Consider the following 22,555-nt stretch of genomic DNA (forward strand, 5'->3'; position numbering starts at 1 on the left):
TAAGAGCGCGACTCGGGTTGGAGGCTGGCGGGGGAGAATGCGAGTGATCCCGGGAATGCGTCAGCAGGAATATGTCCGCGTTTCAACAATCGCCACGAGGTGTCAGTCTGTGTAGGTTTCCTTCCATGGACTGTACAGCGTCATGATTATTGTAACGCAGCTGTAAGGAAGAAATGTAGAAGAAACATATATCTACCATTCATTTACTTTTATTCATGACTTTTTAGGTGTCCGTGTGATCCACATATTCCAAAGTTTCTGGTCAAACCATGAATGCCTATGCTCAATACAAGATTTAGCTTAGGGTGAAGCCATATGTTTGAAGCCACAAACCCCAAAGGAAAAGAACATAGAATGTGTCGGATCAGTCCGCAAAAATCTCAAACTTTTCTACATACACATCTCATCAGATTGGCTTTAACTCAAAACCCCAGGCAACTGATACTATGCCGTTGTGCCAGTCAGCACTGTGTGCTTTTTACACTTCAGTAGTAAACCATATGGAAGTATTGTCGCTGTGAGAAAATACCTAACTTTGACACCACAGGCAGCGAGTCTGAATTTGTGTTTATTCAAAGCACAGATTCTAACTAAACTTTGAATATGTAAGCAACAACAAAAATTAATTGCATGTGAAATGACATAGTTTACATACAGCGAAATTTGGTTTGCCTATCTAACGTCTAATCAAGTGGAGTGGATAATTAACAACATGTAATTAAAACGGTAAATGGTGATGCGGATAATGTTACACCTGCACCGTCGCAAATTTGTACCCCCTCATTTACTATGTGAATCGGTAATGACAAGTTGTTAGCTCAGTTGGTATTGCATTCATATCAGTAGCACTTTGGTACCAGCCTGTGTATTTTCACCAATGCCAACCAGTTATCTGTTTTTTCTCTATTGGAATTCTGGGAACAAGACTCCTCTTGCCAACTCTGAAAACACACAAAGCAGTCGAACATCTGAAATGGATAACCAGCTTATACGACATTTATTTGGAATAATAAGCCTAATACGGTAAAGGAGGGTTTCCAAGTGTTGAGTACCTGGGTGGTCGGCTCGGCGTGATGTTCATTATATTCTGTGCCTGCTCCATACATGACTGTGTGCGCCTGACTTGTCGATAATCTGCCCAGGTCCTGGTTAATAACATGCCCAGGAGCGAGCAAAGTTTGCCGGCTTTGTCTGAACGTGCGTCCGATATTAGAACAAATCATAAGCAGGAAAGGCTGGAAGGCAACGAGAATGTTAACGGTATAGAGAAGAACACACGGCTGTATGGTGCCCTGTGTTGTAGCGTGCTGTTATCCACTGTGCAGAACTGGGTTGAACGCCCTTCTTATCTTCGCCACTGCAGGGCATCAACATTACAACAACCGAGTTAGGAATACAAAGGCGCTTCAAATTGGGAATTGCTTTTTATGTCCTGTCACGGGACGATGGAGCCCCGGTGTAGTAAAATTCCGCCCGCGTGGCCGCGCTTGGCCTAACCCTTTGGCTGATGGGTTACGATTCACACGCGAGTTGACCTCTGCACAATGGAGGTCAAGTCTAGTACCAAGGACAGGTTGACCCGGCGGCCCGCGCCACACAGAACGCGCTCCGAGCCGTCTTTGTTCCGTACGCTTCTTGTAAACGACTCCGATATTCCAGGCAAACGGCGCGGACGACTCAACGATTGGAATAGTCGTGCAAGGTAGGAATTCAGCCTTCCGCTGATGTTGTTGTTGGTTTACAGAAATGCAAAGGAACAGATCCATATGGTATGTAGAAACGTCATGATTTCGGTCCCTGGACCCTGCTATCGTAAAGCGACTCATACGTAAGATGAGACCATAGAAGGCACTTCCGAAATTTAGTGATTATGTTTTTTTCTGGAGAATGCGGTTGTTTAGACATCTACGCAGCTTCCTAAACAGTACGATTCTACCACGAGCGATATGAAATTGTAGTATTTATCTCTAAGTGATGGGTATGTGTTTTCTCCCTATGACCACTAATAGGTTTCATCTTTACGAATATGCTTAAGGTAACATATAAAATGTGCCAAAAAGTAGTTACTCAAGCAACTGGATATGATTTTGGAAACGGTCACATATAAAATGAAATATGCAAATGTTAAGGCTATGAAAGTTATACTATCGCTGTCTCACGTAGTCGTCTTCAACTTGACATCCCTTCATCATCATCATCATCGGTCGACGTGATCAAATGTAAACATGTTCGCACATGTTCGCACACGACGGGGTGATACCGCCCCTTTCGGGGTGACATACCCTTTCGCTGGCTAATTACAAGACGGGGATGCGCCAGGTCTCCCGTCCGGGTGAATGATGTAAATCACCGTGTGGCTGATACGGTACGGAGGTTCGCCAGGCCTCCAACCGGGTGATTTGAAGTGAATCACCAACTCCGGACAGAAGGGTTTGCTCCAACCACACCGCACCATCGCACGTGTGGGGGTTCTTTAACGTGCATGGGGTGTGGCTCTCCCCATACACGGGACCTCCATTTAACGTCCTATCCGAGGGACGACTCATTTTTCACTTGAGTAAAGTGAGGAAAGTCGTGTAAAGTGCCTTTCCCAAGGGCACAAGACCGGCAACACGGAGGCGGATTCGAACCGGCGACCTCTCGGTCTCGGGCCGTATACACTACCACTGTGCTACGCGGCCCCACTACATCCCTTCATAACTAGCTATATAGCCCGTTATCCAGCCTTGGTGGAGACGGCTGGAAGGACTAAAGACGTGCAAGGCAAGTTGGACAGCATGGCGCTTCAATCGTACTTCGATAACTTCACGGACGGCTTTCAAGGAGGTCTGATTACGTCTGGCTTTTCCCCTGAGTTAGACAGGTGTTTCATTTCTACAAAGACCATCGAGAAAAGAAGGAAAGGGCAACGTTAACAGTGAAGAATGTCATCTGTATGCAGCTTTATCTCTGGGGTATTTTCTGCACACCCACAATATGCATCACCAGGCCTCTGCTTCAAATGACGCTCTCTACGGCGATTTGTCCCCAGCGTAGGAAGTGTTGTATCACGGGGAACTGCTTTCTGTCACTTAACGAAAGCAGGCTTCATTTACACTAGTCTTTTGATACTATCATACTAGACATCGTAGACTAGTTCTCTCGTAGTCTACAGCTTTTTGAGTGTAAACACAGTGCGGTAAAAGGGAATCTAATACAGTACTTCAGTGTACTTCAGCCTGGACGTCTGTATGTTGTAGACTTCACTTTATTTCTCTTAACACTCACGAAGCTGTAGTTTACGACACTTGTGAAAGAAAAAAAACAAGTGTAAAGCCTGCCTACGTAAATGCCGTGGCTTGGTCCTCTTACTAGCTACTGAAGCAATACGATATTCACACATCTGTACATGTGATTATTTCGTCCGCATGAGACCAAGTATGAGTGTACCTACTAAACAAGGTGACCTCCAGACTGACAACTGCTCCACACCTGTTCCAAGGATATTTGACATTATTTAGCAACTCCGATCGACCGTGCGACCTGCCCTCCTTTCTGTAACTATTTCATGCAACTTTTTCTTCTGGAATATTTCCTTCATCGTGACTTTATAAACGTTTTCGACAACGTCAACGGCTAAACTGTTTGCCCGCTCTAAGTTGCACCATTTGGTTCTTGTGTACTGTGCAATAGACTAAAGTGTGTGTCCCTTTGGCATAATTCGCCCTTGTTTGCGTCACAAACACGCCCTAGTCATTGCCTGTAGACCCGGGGCTCAACAACATAACAAGCTTTTATCTCAATATGTGGTGTACATAGGCGGTCAGTTCAAATGCTTATACAACACCCAGATACCAAAGGGTATTGACTGAGGAAAGTTAAAAGGTCAAAATATACCAGGAGGAAGGATATGAAGGAGCAGTTGTTATGTAGATTAGTACAATTTTTTCATGGAGCCCGGCCACATGCATTCGTCGTGCGGTTGTCGTACGATTGGAAATGGAGGCCATTCGTCGTACGTGTCGTGCAAAATTCAGCTTTCTTGTCACTGAAAAGACTGTCTTAGATCCATGTCGGTGGTTAGTTCTGTCATAGCCTGCCAGAACTTCTTACGACGTCAAAATCACCCAACGACCACGAAGTGGTCGCGCCATTACATATCAGGCAAAATATGCTGAAATATGAATCCACTGATAACACTTTTCATAATTGATTTTACCCAGTCAGGGACAAGAGATGTTTGTAGATGTATGTTAGTGTCCTATGAGTTAGAAAACAATGCAAGTTACGTTCAACAGTTGACAAGTCCGTTTTTGGACGTGTGTTTAGACGTTTGTGGCTAGCAGGTCGAGTCAAGTCGCAGAACACGCGTTCATTGTTCTAGGAAAATTGAAATGTTCCTCCTTTTTGTAACACTTTGCCACGTACAGGGATTCCTTTCTGACAAGACTTTCTTTGAATTTAGCTCTGATGCAAGAGAAAGAACTGTGCCCGTATGACGAAAGTACAAATCTATGGCGCTTGGAAAATTGACTCATTTGTACAAACACACACACATGTCGAACCCTATCAGGGATTATGGTACTAGAAAAGTAGAGAACTCAGAGTGTGCACATTCCTGTGGACAGAAACTGAAAAAAAAAACAGCTGGAGAATCGTAACTGGCCAAAGGTTCTTCAGTGAAGGTTTGTTTTGGTGTAAACTTTCCCCCCGTACGGACATCTGAAATTGTCTTCATTCATAGTTAGAGTATACGGGGCGTGCAATTAGTAATGGTCCTGACCCATTTCCCATAGCAGGAGATTAATGAAACTTGGCACAGTTATTAGTCTTTCTCTTCATAGGAATCACCCAGAGTTATGCATTTCTCCCATCGTTTGATGCAGCTCTGGACACCGATTTTGTAGGACACCCCAGGTTGGTCCTCCAACTGATGCCTCATCAATGGCACAAGAGGGACGACCAGGTCTGGGAGCTGTTTCCACAGACTTCCAGCCACGTTTGAATTCAGGATGCCAGCGTTTTACAAGGTCATGTGATGGGGCATCATCACCATAAGTTTCATTTATTTTATCAAAAGTCTTCTTTGGTGTGCGTCCTTTCAAATACAAAAACCGGATCACTGCGCGACACTCAACTGGTTCCATTTCACACCTGGTCCATTTCGCACCTGACTAAGTTCAAACACCAGTAAATCAGAAACCACAATTAGTTCAGAGCTGTCTTTTGCAACATAACCCATAGAGATATGAATTATTACACATACAAAATTTCATTTAGATCAGACAACTGGAAGTGGGTCAGGACCATTACTTATTGCACGCCCCTCGTAAAAGACGTGTTTCTTGCAGATCACTTCAGTGTCACTGACGAAGGAAAGTGGATTCTTTCCGAAACGTCTGACCGTTTCAAAACCATATCCAGTTGCTTGAGTAACTATTTTTGGCGTATCTTATTACCTGGATGTCTAACCTACATCGACGTAGCTAGTATTACATCAAAGCGCAAAAACTTCAGTGAAAAAGCATGCTTACAACAATGCCACACTTTCCGCAAAGGAAGCAGAGGAAAGGAAAGTTAACATCGGTATGGAACATCATCAAGTCGGCGGGGTTGATACGAACACGTGCTGACCCTGACGCCCGTGGATTCCTCTCAAAAATTCGATAATAACCCGAGAAATATTCAAAACAAATCTGGAGTAGTTTTTCTTGTGTGGGATTGTCAATTACTTTTTGATGTGGTGTCTACAGAACTAAGCTAAAGCCGTTGGCAGGTATACTAATTTGTACCGTAGTGTATTATGAAGTCAAACGAACACTCAGAAAGGAAGGATGGCTTGTTTTTAACCATAGACAATATCTTCAGATCTATCAACGACCTTGTTGTTGACAAGTAGATACACTGTGACGTCAGCAAAACGAACTCGAGGACATGAAGTGGATGAAAAGGTACACTACATCGTCACGTATCACATTGCCGGTCGTCATCACGAACTCTCGCCATTGTTTTTGTTAACCAAATAACGTTAGTACTTTGATTTGAGCTCATAACTTCGCATACGCTGTGCCCATGCATGCGTCCTACATTTCCCACTATTGCTTTTAATTTGTCTGAATTTAGTTCTTTAACTAATTAAGTCAGCGTACAACGCCATTATACAGAACGTAACAGGCAACCAGACAGAGCCAACTGTCTGGCATTGCAAAAGAAACCCCTTCATCCAGAATGTACAAGAGACAGCAAAGCTTTGAAAGAGAATTCGAATCACAAAAATGTAGCCTGATTAAATCTCGCTTATAGCAGCCTGCCCAACATCCCAGTTACAGCCCTGGACTGCAGAGTTCGTGTTACACAGACTATGCACAAATGTAAGTACCATCAGCTATTGGGTGGCTTGTAGACCGGTCTTCCAACTTTACACATGGTTCTTACGGATACAAGTAAAACTGCAACATTAGGATAGGATTGAGAAACATGCGGACCAGCAGCATTATATGACACGACCAAACCATGCACACAACACATGTAGTCACACGGGAGACGCAGACAGTGAAGCAAATGGAGTATGTCACACCCCCAACGTGGACTTACTTCCAGTCGGGTAATCGCTTGCTCATTTCTCTGGTCCCTCGGAGGAAGACAAATTAGCTCTCTTCCTTTCGTACGCACGCAAGGCGCCGGGCTGCATGCATGTTTGATCGGATAAGAGGAATCAGATCCGACGACGATTGCTTTGTTGTTCCTCCTGCCAACTTTCACTCCGGAGACGGTCATTAGTATGTATCACTGCGTTCGAGCTCGGCGTCCTACTAAACTAGGTCCCCTCATTATTTAATTATCGGTGTCTTTGTGAAACGCGCCCATAGTCGGATCGTTATCTGAACAACGGACCAGTCGATGACGCGGAGATGCCGAAGTCGAACCAGCTGTCCACCTTGACCCGCGGCACGCTACCGGCAACTCCGCACCTCCACAGTCGTGCTGATTCGCTCATAATGTAGCATGATAAAGGTTAAACTTCGGTTAGAAGGTCTGAACTATACTACTCTACAGCAGAGGGTATGCTCCGACTGTGTCAAGTTGACGTTTTTTAGTCGCTTTTACAGGGCTTTATATTTTGCACTATTTTCTTGGGCCGCGAGACATCAGGAAAACAGAACACAATAGAAAGCCCGATAAAAACGCCCCAAAAGGTAAAAAAAAAAGAGCCGGGGCCTAACCTCTGATTGAAGAACAGGGCTGAACGTGGGGATTACTGTGTCTATCACAAGGCAGTAGGGCACGTTTTGATATAAGCAAAACATTTGATAAAAATTACGACTATGACGATCAAACCAAGCTCACTCTTGAGTAGACTCCACGAGAACGTCCCCGACGATGCTAGCTCCTGGTGGTATATACTAGCACTACAGCAAGTTTTATTGGTATCGGGTTTATATGCCATTGGTATCGGACCATTGGTGTCATCCTTCGTATGGGTGCAATAGAAACCGACTGCAATAGATCTAGAAGTTCTATTCTATCAGAAGAGGAAAACAGCCTTGTAGAGCGATAACTTGGCGTAGCTCTTCAACTCGAGACGCAGGGCTACACGCAGCTGTATGCGTGTTAAAATTCAATTAGCAGGTGTTGTGAGTTGTGTGTATATGTTCTAATCAATATGAAATGCTCAGGAGGCGAGTAGAAACAGTTCCCTAGCTCCCGGGATTCGAACCCGGGACCGCTAGCTCACGAAACCAACGCCGCTAACCCGTGACTAAGCCAAAAGGTCTGAGCTTGTTGGCCTGGTCTGTTGGTTGGTATAGATACAACCCTAAGGTCGAACTTTTTTAAGTCATGGACGCACTTGGTTTGAATGGTCTTTACGTTTACGTTGTGGTAACTTTTTTCTTCATACTTTTCTTTACTAAGGGGTCACTGACTCACTCGCCGTTTCGTTTTTATCTATTTTAACCTCCTTGATGCAACATAATTGATTACCGACCAGGAAGTGCCCGTCATACAGCACAAAGAACTGCGGTATTAGTCGGTAAAACGTGATGGACAGAACCAGTTGTAGCTAAAAGCCCTGTTCGTCATCTACACTCGACTCGTCCCTCAGTCTAATTGAAACACCGCGAACCTTGCTCTCCTCCGCCTGTGTACGTTTTTTTCGGGGTTGTTCACCGTTAGATTTACTATTCGTGAAGCGTTTAGAGTGCTCTTGAGGACAGTGCCACTTGTGGTCCCGAGATGCAGATCCTCGAGTTATGCGTCAGCCAGATTTTCAGCTTTTCCATTGCGGACAAATGCTTCAAAAGCGACCATTGAACACTTTTATGGCTTGCCTCCACTCTGGTGCTATATCGGGGTGGCACTGCGCATTAGGCTCACAGAAGCCCTTTGACTCGGGAAGAACGAGAATATAAAACGACGGCAACGTCTTGAAAGCGTGTTTTACAAGTATATCTACTTTCCCTTGACGGGTATCTCTTTGCCATAGTGATGAATTTTCGGCACGTTTACAACTTTTCGTGCGTTTCTTGGTGTATCTAAATCCAGGGATGCTATGAGCATGCATGAGCAAGACCGCTTTTGGTCCAGTACAAACAACATTTGTCAAATATATACATGTATCTATATGATAAACCGTCTCACTATTTGTCTAGTAAATCCGTACATGTCTTCAGATTCCCATATCAAGGCGTAACTGTTTATTCGAATGTCTTTCCAGGCTAACTTTCGAAAATAGACATATAATTTTCTTCATAACAATCAGTAGTATACTCTGCACTGCTTTATGCGGTTCTCCATACATATATGTATTTGCATAATTCAGTGTGCTTGAAATGAGGTACAGCGTGTGACTTGCAAGATAAACGATTGTCTTTTCTATGTTTATTAACACGCACCGGGCTATAAATCATACACACAAACTTGAGAACTCAGCTTCGTTAGGGCAAGGTTGGGGTATGTGGACGGGGAATGTGCTTACAGAGGACGGCTTTCATCGCCGGTGCCTGTCTGAATTGTTAAGACACGTGTGTTTGAAGGACTTCACTTTTCGAGCATGCTAGCAGGAAGATTCAATCGACGAGGAGGCAAAGACGTCCACGCGATCAGCAGGTTGCCTGACGAAGCCACCTGCTTGTCGATTGTTCTCGTGCGAATGTTTGCCGAGAAAGAGACAGTCTTTCTTCCCGTTTGCGTCAAATCCTGCCCTCACTGGTACTGAAAGATCCAGCATAAATCCATTCGGAAGAGGGCAATGGCATCAAAACAGAAAAAAGGGATCTCAGATGTATTTTAGAACTTTTAAAAAACCCATTGAAGCACATGACAGACAAATAGCCTCGCCATAATAGATGCATCTGGCCCCTCCCCCTGTTCTTTGCTATTGATTAATCGATCACGCAAAGAGCTTGAAAAACAAACGCGGGCAATGCATAATGCAGGCGGTAAGCTTGGGCTTTACAAGAAGATAAGAAACCTGTTTTCTGCTGACAAAAAGATGTGTTCTTGCATTCATGCAAAGCGCAAAGACTTCTGGCCATGAAAATACGCCATCCCAATATTCATAGCGCAATATAGCGGAACGCTATCTACCTGCACGCTTCGATTTTTGCTGGTATTTTCTCCGTCGGGTCCCATGTGAGAGATCCGCCGCCATCTGCTGAAAGCGGGTCTCTGACAGATTCGGAACGTTGCGCGGCCGGATCGAAAAGCGTTGGACTGTACATCATGTACGCCGACTTAGCGACCGTAATCGTGTCACGGTGTCGAGTCTAGGGGGCGCGTATTCCCATGGCAACCCACCGCAGCAGCGAGCAGGTCCCGCCGCTGATGACATCCACAGCGATGCGCGCAGAAAAGCAGTGCAGAGAGACGTTAAATTCCAATAAATTTTAATTCACGTTGTACAATAGATAAGGCAGTTAGACTGGTGGAGATGTAATCCCCATGGATCTGTTTTAAGCCGCTCAAAACGCCATATCTTCCGACTTGTAGTGGCTGCGTTATTGGTAGGCGCCTCAGGGACATACTTAATTAAAAGACAAACTGGTAGGTTTCAGCAATTTTCTCCGATTTTGGAAGCACGTATCCATCGTCGCATTAGCTACGCACTTTCCTTTGTGTGCAACATCTCGACTGAGGATTACAACGTGCCATAGATGTCAAAATTGACAGGACTTTCATTGCGTTGTGCTGCCGGGTTTTAACGAGGCTCCACAAGTCCAGTATGTCACTATGTGAACTAAAAGCCGCTGCACATCATTCTACGGTGTTGAATGTTATAGAAACACATGAAACTTTGAGGAAAGGAAGAACCAGCCACAAAATTTCTGCGATTCGATACCGTCATGACTGCGTACAAAATGATTAGGCTCGAACCCAGAGCTCAAAGTCGTACCTGAGTCTGCATGCCATGGTGGGAGGGGGGCGGGAGCTTACTAGTATGGCGGAAATACTCCCGGCCGAGCTCCGGACCAGCGACCTAAAAAGAGGGAGCGTCCGTACATTGTATCAGGGAGCTTTGATTGTACTGTACCATACTGTACATAGGTGTGTGGTACGCGTTCCCGAGGTTGGCTTGGATGGCTGGATCTACTTCAGCCGGGTAGCAGGTTGTGTGAAGGCAGCGCACACGCAAATACACTATCACTACAACGCCTGCATTATTTTAGAGTTAAATGGTCTACTCCGCAAGGAACAACGCAAAGCATATCCCTGGGAAACTGCACGCCTGTAGTTTACAATCCCATAAGAATAGCAGAACAAAACAGGAGACGAGGCATCTAAAACAATAACACAACTACAAAAACACTTCTCAAGCACAAGGTAAACAAAACAGTGATAGATCTCCGCGTCATTCTAACGTGTGCTCCGCCCCTGCGCACCGTGCGGACCAGCGGTGGCAGCTTATGGGTTCTCTCCTGCTATTCAACACACAAATCAGTGGGACGCGAGAAATACTACCACACATTCTCTGCATGTGCAAACAAGAAGATTATGACAAATCATTTTTATCAAATATATACATTGAAGACGACATGACGCATGTATATATTTGGAAATGCCGCATTTTCTGTGCAGTAAACTTTCGTCAATACGATCAATATCTGATAAAAGCTCCTTGATACGATTTTGCAAACTTCATTGTTGAAAGGCACATTTTGCAAGTTGTGTAGGTCACCCATGTATTCTTAGTTAATTCTTCCACAAATCTTCTTTAACTGTCTGAAAGGATTCAAATCCGTAACCAGGTCAACCTTCTTGATTGCAGGAAAGGGGGCCTCCGCTGTGTTGTTATGTTCATTATCATGAATATTTCATCCGAAGGTTGTGTTTAATAAAGAAATCCCGTCTCAAAAATGCATTAATTTAGGACTGATCCAGAATGCAGAATGCAGCTTGTAGCCTTACATGTTGATTGCGGATTTTTTTAGATTAGAATTTCAATACTTGTAATTAGTCTTGTCTTGCTATAGGCCTGCCAATTACAGTTCTAGGTAGCCTAGTTCCCTCTACAATGCAACTGCGATCGAAGTACATCTGCAGGTGTTTCGGGTTGCTCTACATATACTGTAGAACTGCAAGTAGGTCACTATGAAGCAAGTGCTTAGCAACAAAAGGACCTGTCGCTTTTGTATGTACTGTACGTACCGAATAACGCAATTAGAACACTGCATCAGCCCGTAAGTACATGTATAATTTTACATCCCAGAGACTGAACCTTTCGACGACTGAAGCGCTGACAATCCACAAAGGTTCTTGGATTCATCTGAATCTCGCACTAAAGAGTGTAATGATAGTGTAATTAAACTATACGACGTAGCGGTGTGAGTTTGAAATGAATGGACACTGCCAGCTTGCCCTCTCCTTTATTGATCTTTAATGAACTAAGTTACTAATGGTTATGGTCTCCTGTCCATAAAATAACTGGGTGGGGAGGGGTAGTTTATGTATCTGCACAAACATCTGTACTATTAACCGTGAGTACGATGGTAACTTCCATATTACCCTAAGTTGCATTTGAACCTGAACTCAAAGGGCGTTTTTCTTCGATGTCATTCGAAAGCCGCTGTGGTATCCAATTCTGTGCAATCCAATTCTGTGTGTCTTGGCCAAGCAATGGGTAGGTATTCTAATATACCAGCAACCGTAAGGGTGAATATCTTATACTATCTATGTCTCTGTTCACTAGCTAGCCAGGTACTTCATAACTGTACCTGTATTGCATGAAGATCCGTGGCGTTACGAAATTATTTATGCTATGCCTTCTTCTGTCAGAGGAAACAGGCACAGGACTCTGTGAACTGTTCTCGTTTCTGTCCCTGGTCTTAGGAACATTGAGAAGCCGGGGGCGTAAACGGAAGAATTGAAGACGAGGACGGGTATGATATACATAGGCCAGACGGGGATACATATTAGTACAGTGCGGTTCACATGCATGTGTTTTGACAGGAAATCTCGTCAACTTCCGCCTACTACACCGTGAGAACAATAAGAACATTTTGTCAGTGGACACACCTACCTCTCAGTGGGCTACAACAATAGCAAACTATACACACCAACTTCGGGTTAGTTATTGATTTTCCGAAGACTCCGTTCAGTACAAACCTAACCAGTCCCCGTGTTTCCTATTCTGTCTTAGCACCTAATCCCAACTCTACATCATTAATGCTATTAAACAGTCGGGCGTTGCCGTGTAATTCTGCAAAGGAATTAAGGCCACTATTAAAAGGATTGATTACAAAGAATCGCCAATCCAAGCAACAACATTCCATTAAAGTTCTGTACATTTTCTAAACATGTAGTTTTGAAAAAAAAAGGTTTGTCTTAGTTCCATCTGGCAGATTTATTTCTTCATTCACTCAGTGAGAAGGATTTCTGCCCCTTTCCTCTGACCTCGAAGAGCAGAGAACATAGAGGGCAGATGTATGAAGGATGACAGAGCCAGATTTCATGAAGCCATAAAATTACCTTGTGTACATAAGCTGTCAGGGCAGTCAGTAAGTACGTTATATCTGACTATACATAACATACAAGTCTGCAAGTAATCACAATATTGTGAAACTAGCACGAGAAATTTTGTCAGTCAACTTTCACTTGACTTCAATATCATCATGAAGAATAGCAGTAACCCATATGTGTCTAGTTCTTACTAGCAGTATCATGCATGATGATGATAGAAAATATGTGTTTCGTATTCAGGCTAGCTGCAAGATCATTCTGGTCGACGGTCTCCATGAAACAGAGCCCTGAGAAAGGTCCAATGTGGCGAGTGCCGAGCCTAAGCGTATATCCATAGACAAGCTTTTAAAGATGTGAGATTTGAATGTTTCTACAGTCCATTCTAGCCTTAGAGCTAGAGGCAGCATGTGATGGTAATTTCTTATATGCAAGATCCCTTTGCCAATGTTCTTTCTTACCTGCCGCAAAGACAATCCTGCTATCCTGCGTGGAAATCCCCGAGAAATGGCCGCCTCCGCGGCGCAAGTTCACCTGCCACCCCGTCTACGTGTGCCCGGACCTGTCGTGGACTGACTCGGTCCGTGATCCTGATTTACCCCGTCCGAATATGCGAACTGACACACGTCCGCCCTAAGTACCGTGTACTGCGGATAGCGCCGATCAACGTTTACCTGGCTGATCCTCTACCAAAGCTCTTAATCACGGCAGAACCAGCCTCCTAGATCCACTACCTCGACCTTTACGACCCCAAAAGTCAGACCGAACTCTGACCTTCTCAGATATCAATGTATCTGACGATATGCTAAGTCCACACAGTGATGTAACGCACTAGAGAGGTACTGTTCGAACATGGCCCTTCTCTGTATATAGCCGGTCTGAGACTGACTGGTCATTGTTTGTGGCCATTGCTGTGAATGCACGATTCTAGGTCATGTCTGGTGTATAACGACTCAACCGTGGTCATACTATGCGTTGTACTTTCGGGACACTCTAACGGTGTCATGTGCGCGTCACATGAATCATATCTGTTGGAAGAGATGGAGATGGGCCACATATACTTTTCAGTCGCGTTGTGGCATACACAAATACGTACATCGAGTAGTGAAGAGAGACACTACATACAGCAATGGCATTCTTCTATATAATGTCCTTGATACCAGCTCTAGTCAGTTACAAACACAGAAATATCAAAACAACTCTCTTAGATCACCCTCTCCCTAACATACAGTTGCCTTTGCACAAGTACAAGAATGCGGAGTCAAAATCAAGTTTGTAGATTGCCCCAACAGCTACGCACCTGCGATTGATACATGTAACTACTTATAATAATAGCATCTGCACCAGGTGTACTCAGTTGCATCCCTCACGCCACAGCTAAAATGAGGCTCTCTTCGCCCATGTGTCTTTCATGGGGAGAAGAGATAATGACGTAAAACAATGGGTTCGTGCGCGTTCATAAAACCAACATGCGCGTACCAAGGACAGGCAGCATAAAATGATGTATTCTCTCGTGTTGATGGATAATCCTCACAGAATACAGAAGAAGAACCTGGAGGTTTCTCCATCCAAATATCCTTTTGAAGCAACTAGGCCATCGCATGCCCTAATATAAATTTCTTTGTTGAAAGAAAGTAAATGTGCTCAAATTAATCCCCTCAAAACTATACCGACTACCGGGTCCTCAAAGAACCGAAGCATTTCTTTTTGCCAATATAAGCATTTGCCAACAGAAGGATTATGGACAGAAAAGAAACTTCAGATTTTATTAATGAACAGAAAAGTAACTTCAGATTTTATTTTACTATCTGAGTGGCTTTACTTCCACTTATTACATTAACAGTACGTTTGATGTGTGAATGTGTAAAGTTCCTGTCGGCAACAGTCTTCAAGAGACGTAAAGTGTGAAGTTTCACAAACATTTCCCCAAACCTTGTCACACAACAAGTACTAGTGTATCGGGCTGTGATTGCAGGGAAAATTACACTGTCAATTTTCAGTCATTCTGTTGAACACCTAGCGTTCACAGGGAGAAGACATAGGCGCTGCTCCTCTTCCCATAATAAGGCCACATTCGAGAGAACGGATCAACGAATGAATTACATGTATGAACACTATGCATACACGAATATCATTATGTTTGGTCTTCTATTCAAAACAAATCATTTATCTCTGCACTTGATGTTGCTACTGGAAACGGTAACTGTCATTGTCCTCATTCGCGAACTCGTTCATTTGTACACATTGCAATCTCGGAGAGATCTCACAAAATGGAGTGTCCTTTACAGCATGCGCAACGTTACAGTAATGCTGTCCACGCTACATACATATCTGAGCACAGAAATCGCTGATAGAATACAGCAACACCCTCACAACACGAGGGCAACCTCTGTCTATGGCTAGTTTTCCCAACTTTGCTTCGCCACTCCACATACGAAACCCTTTTGCAAATGGCGGTTCCCTTCTCCACAATGTCTGGACATTCCTTGCCACCACTGTGTTTTGTACGCACGATTTGGAGCGAAGTTGTCAACAGCACAGTATATGGGCGTACAGCCGAAGCCGTGGATCTACATTTCACCTCAGCTGTTTTACCATTGTGTGTTGGGTCCAAAGCAACGCCCCTATGTTAGAGCCTACGAAGACCAGCACAGTAGGGCAGTGCAGCGTACCCCTTTAAATGGTCCAAATGCAAATTTTCTCTTTTTCTTGTCGTCGTTTTGTAACGTTTCCATTGAAGTGTTCTGGTTCCTATACTATAGCAGCATTGAACCTCTGTGTGCTTACAAGGGTCATAAGTTAAAAACATGCATGCCACTAGAACTCAAAATCTAGTTTCAATACTTCATGAATTCTGTAACATATATTGTATGCTAGAGACGTAATATGTAACTTCGTGTATTCGCCAAAGTGATAAATATACATTCGATAATACTGCTTCCTTCGTCATTTACCGTAAAAAACCCTCAAATATTGCATGCAATGTAGTTTTTATGCTAACAGTTCAGAAAAACACGTTCCAAAACAAAGGGTAAAGAAATAGTATGAATGGGTGTCCTGACATATTCGAGCTGCTAGCAAGAGAAAGCAGTTAATACAGTGTGCAACCAGTTGAATACAAGGGTGTTTACTGCAAACTGTAAAACACTATCAGAATTTTACCAGACAATTCATCCTCTGCTGGCACCTAAAGTGAGACCGACATAAACTTAGCTAGCAGCAACACAAGCCTACCCTATCTGCCAGGTAACCCTCCATGTTTTCCTGTACAGTTGCCCAAACTTGCGAAGGCAGTATTCGAGTATGCTACTAGTATGTGGTGTGTTACAAAAGATTGCTGTCATTTGGCGAACATTCAGTGATTTTTTTCTTGTAATTTCAACCCTACTGTAGTCCTGTGTACCACGCTATTTCATGTACGCTTATATGGAGGCAGACAGAGTGCAGAAAGCATACGCCACTACTCTCACCTTCCCCGCGGAAAAGAATTAATTACGGCCAAGACATAGTGGAGAGGGGAAGCGGTCACATTCCCTTCAGTCTCTCTGGGCATTTCCCTCTTCGGGATACGCCTTCCTCCTTGATTGGTTTCTCACATGACCGTGAGCGGATTTTTATTTCCTCAGCAGGCAGAACGATTGCCATTGAAATGCAAGAGGAGTCCCGCGCGGGTCGAGGCTCCCTTTCAGTCCAGCGCGCTGCCGCAGTGCCCCGCGCGCGCCACGTGTTGATTTGGTCCCCGCCGAGAGCACACAAAACAGCCCGCTAGCTCTGCCACCTTCGGGGACGGCCCGATCGCGCGCGGGTTGCCGTGTAGGGGCCCCTTTTTTTCCCGCGAACAAATGGGTAGTGTGCGGATGCGAACGCTAATCACACAAAAATCGCGAACGCTGCTGATTCAGCCCCCACATTATTACACAGGCCTGCCACACTATCACTCAATACCATCCAGTTTGAGGGTTCCCTACTTGACTAACCGAGCGAGAAGTTTATAAATGAAGCTGCACATGCCGCCGTGTTTGTATTCCGGCCCGGCCGGGTCGGATGACCTGGGGGTGCTCCGGGCGAGCGGCCCGACCGCTGATTGGGCGAGAGATTGTTGAACTATCATCAGAGGGCGGGGACCTCCATTGTTTATCTGCCGTCTTATCGACTCGTGACGTCACGCTGTCATTTTGGATTTAATCGTCGCGCTGTTCCACCAAGCGGTCGGCACTCCCTCCGAAAATGGCGAGGGGGGATTTTTAGAAAGCAGGTCACGTCCCCTTGTCTGGGTGACCGCCCCGCCATCCCTCATCGTGCGGGCACGCCATTACCGATATACCGGGGATGAATTTACAGGCCCCGCCATGATGGATTCGTCTGATGGCTATCGGCTTCAGGTGGAGCGACGCCATTACCGCGGGAAATGTTTATGCCGGCGTGTACCTCAGACGCCGAGGTGAGGCAAGAGGGCGAGCGGCTCCAAACGGGGGTTGTTTTGCATTCTTCACAAAAGAGAGGAGTAGACTCAGAAGCGGGTCGAAGTGGGCTCTTTGGCCGTCGGAACCGCCTTCAATAACACGCAGCTTGCGATTTAATCAGGATCGAGCACCGACCGTAAGTGTTCCGCTAACATATCACCTTTTCGATCCGCCCAGCCTGCCGCACTGCAAAATCATAATCACGGAGGAGAGACACCTGCCAGGCTAATTCGTGCAAATAAATATGGTGTTTTGCACCCAATATCTGACTGCGGCATCAGTTCGTCTCCATCAGTGTGTTTATACATTCCCATAGCTGCTACGGACGTTACCCTGCTGTAATAAGGAAACGTCACTTACTCCCGTAATAACGAGATCTGCTCGGCCGCCCCGACATAATACAACGCCTCCATTATTCAGCTGCTTGGAGGGTTGCATGCCAATACCCACAAGAAGACATTCTATAAATTGGGGAAAGCAAATCCCACGTAACGGGAGGCATATAATGGTAGGGTCATAGAATTGCAAAAGGGTACTTCAGAGCTGCCGTGCTGCAAGATGCATTTTGCAGAGCTTGTCTGACAGACCCAAGGTGTCGGGTGGGCAGGGGGATTCGCCATAGGCGTCGGCTCACACATGATAAGGGAAAATTAGTTTCCTCGGGTAATAACAGAATTGCAGGGCCTTGGTGCTTCATCTTCGCCGTATCAGCACGGCTGTGCATTGGAAAGTAGAAATTGGTCTGACGTGATCTAGTGGGCGATCGACCTTTTTGGCGTGCGTCTATAAAAGAATAATTCAGGGTAGCAATCTATGCCGAGAGAAGACGGAGCAAAAACATGGCGGTCGCCCGCGCTCCGGCTCGGATGTTTTCGGTCGATAATGTGCTACAGAAGGCTGGGGGAAGCAGGGCTCGCGGCAAATTTATCTGTTCTGATAGAATTTATTTTTCATTTGAAATTCCGTCGTCCCGAATATTGGATTGTTGGGAACCGAATATAATCGGACATTCGTATGAAGGCTAGATGCCAGCAAATTCGAAGCACGTCCGCATTGCTGGGATTTCGCTAAGAAGACATTATTGTCAAGAGAACCCACAGTGGTTGTAAACAAATGGTCATCGTCTCGTTCTAGCCGATGAAAGGCCCCTTGGCCAAAAGTCTTTCCTCTTCACTACCTGACATCTAACATTCACCAGTCATACTGTGATGAATACTAGTTACTAGTTAGTATTGTAGACTATTGCATCCCAGGTAAGGTCTTGAACAGACACATTGTCGGGATTCTTTCTGAACTGTGTTGCTGCAACTCAGTCATTCTACCCCCATTATTAACCAGACCACATAGACGGAGAACTGTGCAGTACAGACCACGGTATGAGCAATGTGGTCTCCTGTGTGCTTCTTAACGGTATACTTCTTACGGGTTCTTGTGACCAACATATCTACGCAAAAACCGTTTGCAGTCGTTTTGCTCCGGTTCTTTATTCTATTCAGAGGAATATATAACGTTAACAGCTAACGATGTCTTGGTAATGGGCTGGGAATCTTGTTTTCACATGCTGTCAATGTTGATATGTTTTTAGGATTTTAGTGCTGATCATGACATGTGCATCATCTCATAAGAGGCGACTCACATCCCTTCATCACAGTGCCAAATTAAAATGATCGAGATGGTCATCACCAAACCCACGAGGGTCTTATCATAGATGAGTGGAATTTGTTGGTTATTGGGAAAGCTATCTGTCTGTTTTGTGTTGCTTTCTTCAAAATGACGAAAATGGCCTCAATTTTCACTCCTCTGAGGCCCTGTGTAATTTTGCAATACTGAAGAATATTTGTAACTTTGCATCCGGTACAAAACGTAACCTTTGTAGTATAATAGTCATTCAAAGCGTCAATGTGTTAACAAATGGTTCCATCGCACATCTTGACATAAAGTATTCAGACTCAGCTCTCTCCCATTGCCGTGGACATCACTCGGGGAACAGAATGTGACACACATTCTGTATGGCATGTGACTTGTGCCCTTTGCCTTTTATGTGTGGTCGGGGCACTGCAAGACGAGTCCCAGAACAGCCATAGCCCACATTATGGGCAGTATAACGCTGATTCTTGCCTTCCTATCTCTGGCGGGAGCATGAATCTCCGGATTGTTCCCTCCTCGATTTTCTCTGCACGGCTGAGCTACACTTCCGCTCCTTTCCACGTCCAATGATCTTTAATGATCCCTTGATATGGTGTGCTCAAGAAAACCTGAGATCTGATGGCAATTCCATTCTGCCATCTCCACACTCAGCTTCTGAAAAGAGACATACGGGTAAAGTCTGTTGTGTTAGAAAAATTGCTCTCATCTTTTTCAAATGTCCTGGAATAAAGCTGCCACGTTATACAGCTGATTCAAGTATCCCGCTCCCATTGGTCACTCCCCACCAATAATGCACTGTATTCTCCGCCACCGCCACTCGAGTGTAGAATACTCTGAGAAAAATAATGGAAACGTAACCAAATAACGTACGTCTTAAAGTTTCCAATGTTAAAATGATAGGAAACATTTGCACGTATTTTTCGCCACTCTGCCACCGTCATAAAACTAAGGAGACACGCTCTCATGATGAAGGTACGGTACCGTAGTTATGTTCTCTTGAGAACGTAACCGTACCGTACCTTCATCATGAGAACCCGTGAATCAAATGTACGTGTGTCAGTGTTTACTAACATCAGTGTTTACTAACATCCAGCTCGGTTCCGCACAGAATCCGTGATCTGTGCATATCCGTGCCCGCATCCTAGCAGGATAATATAAGGACTTGCGATTTACTCAGTTTCGTATACATCTTCCAAAATGAGCACAAACAGCAACAAGCTGACTGGGGAAGAGCCGATTGCGATGGAAGTCAATGATGGGGACTCCTTCGAACAAAGGCTGGATAAAGTCGTGGCAGCACTCGGACGACTCACATTGTCAGCAACTAAAAGAAAGCGAACAACACCAGACGATGAGGATATCCAGCCGCCAACCAAAAAAAGAAGGCTGGCCATCAGGGCATGGTCTTCGGCTACGGCCCCAAAGCGTGGCGGGGTATCTGTACATATTAAACGGTGCTCGTGTGGGGACTCGTATGACAACCCGAATGTCGAACTTAAATTTTTTACGGCGGTCCGCACGTCACAGGTGTGCATCGACTCGCTTACGATCAACCCTCGTATCCCCGAAGAACAGCGGTCGCGGAGCTCGGTTGCCGGGGAAGCGTTTGCGAGGCGAACGGCTAAATGAGTCAGGTCCACTAGAACATCAGGGCATGATTGCTTCTGATCGTAATCTTTAAACTTTTCAAGAAAGTATACCGCTGTCGTTAATCTGAATAAAGAAATGATTTAAATGCTAGCTTCATCTAAAGTCTTCCTTGTAGAAAAATAGAATAGATAATAAGAAGCATTACCAGTCTTTACTTTAGTTACATAAAGGCGCTACCGTATGCAATTTTCTTATTTGTCACAAAACATATACCGGGTAAGTAGACAAGTTGTACTTTAATGTTCAGGTGGTCCCGTGGTTGTGCATATTTCCAGTTCCTTGGCTGCCACGAATATTTTACATACGACATTTTACAAATTATTTTGAACATATTGAAGGATGTGTCAGTTATGATCATACTAGTGGTCCTGGGACCACCTGAACATTATGGAGTGTTCTTTGCTGAAAACATACATGCCACATTTGTGTAAAAAACATGTTCTGGGGTGTAACCCATAGGGCCTATAAGTGATGAAATTAAACTGTGCTTATCATATTCATATTTTGATATCAGTGAGTTTTGAATGAAATCCATTCAGTCTGAAAATATGTTTTGGGTCTGTAGCTCCATTCCCCGTTGAAAAGTTTGAAAAAATACCAAACCAGTAACTTTCTACTGCACAAAGTTGGTGAATCAGTTAATTAGACAGAGTGGTGAAAAGTGATTTCACTCACTGAGAAATTCCTGGTGTCATAACAAACATTAGGCATCTTTTTCTTGAAGGCAACGTTTCTACACAGATGGAAAAAAAGGAATACAGTGGATTTGTACGTAAACCTGTTTCAAACAACACCTTTTCATGACAATGTGTTTTGCCATCTGATGACTAACATAATACGGATGGTACCCAGGCTATAAAAAATGTCTACTTGGAAAACAATACTTCTCTTATTCACTATCCTTTGCCCATTCCATGCATAAGGCAAATATGTTATTTATGTAGAGACAATCATAGAATGCAAGTGTATAGAAGATATTTATTCACAGAACAATTTTTTACTTGGCACGAATTAAAGTGTTGCGTTTTGTATAAAACTAAGTGAAAAGAACCAAATTCATTCTACATACCACTGTCCATATTGGTGAGATATCATCTACCGTATACCACAAACACACCGTACCATTTCGACACTGAAAGAGAATAATATTGACAACAAGATCATTTTTCCCCAGACAATATCTATCTCCGCGCAAGGTTATCCTCTTGAAGGTCACGCTGTTTTTACGAAAGTGGTTATGTTATTTGCTATTTTGTCATAAACAGTGTTACAAAGGTATTCCTGTAATTTCTTTATTTGATACTGTATTGGAAGCTAGGTAGTCGGCAATGGCGTTGGGGGTAGCTCTGTGGCCTTTCTTTAGACCCCCATATAGCCAAACATATGCTACAGCTTTCAATCAATCATTGAAGCCTGAAGGCTCACCAGGATCTTCAGCAATGGTGGCCAGACACACGCGTCCTTACTCATCTACACCAAACACAACTGGCTTGGATTGGCTGGCATGATACCATGTCCTTCATTTTCATAGATTGAAGACCATTATTGTACATTTTTGCCATCCTTCATTTTCATAGATTGTTGTTCATTTGTGCCATATTTGGCTGAATACAGGTTACAGCGAAACATGTTCCAAGTTAATGAATGGAAGGTACACTAACATTAGCTAAAGTCAACTACTCTTTTTATCTTTAGTGTAAGTTACCTGGATGTCTAACATTCATCGCAAAGGAAGAGGTGAATTTTGCGTTGGAAGGTTTCATATCAGGACATATGCATAACGGCATATTTTGCTTATCTAGTTTCATATCATTCTATTCTATCATGGTTTTATAGGTATCTTTTATTTCTATTTTTGATCA

The sequence above is a fragment of the Branchiostoma floridae genome, chromosome 13 (genome assembly GCF_000003815.2).
Source record: "Branchiostoma floridae strain S238N-H82 chromosome 13, Bfl_VNyyK, whole genome shotgun sequence".
Lineage (NCBI taxonomy): Eukaryota > Metazoa > Chordata > Leptocardii > Amphioxiformes > Branchiostomatidae > Branchiostoma > Branchiostoma floridae.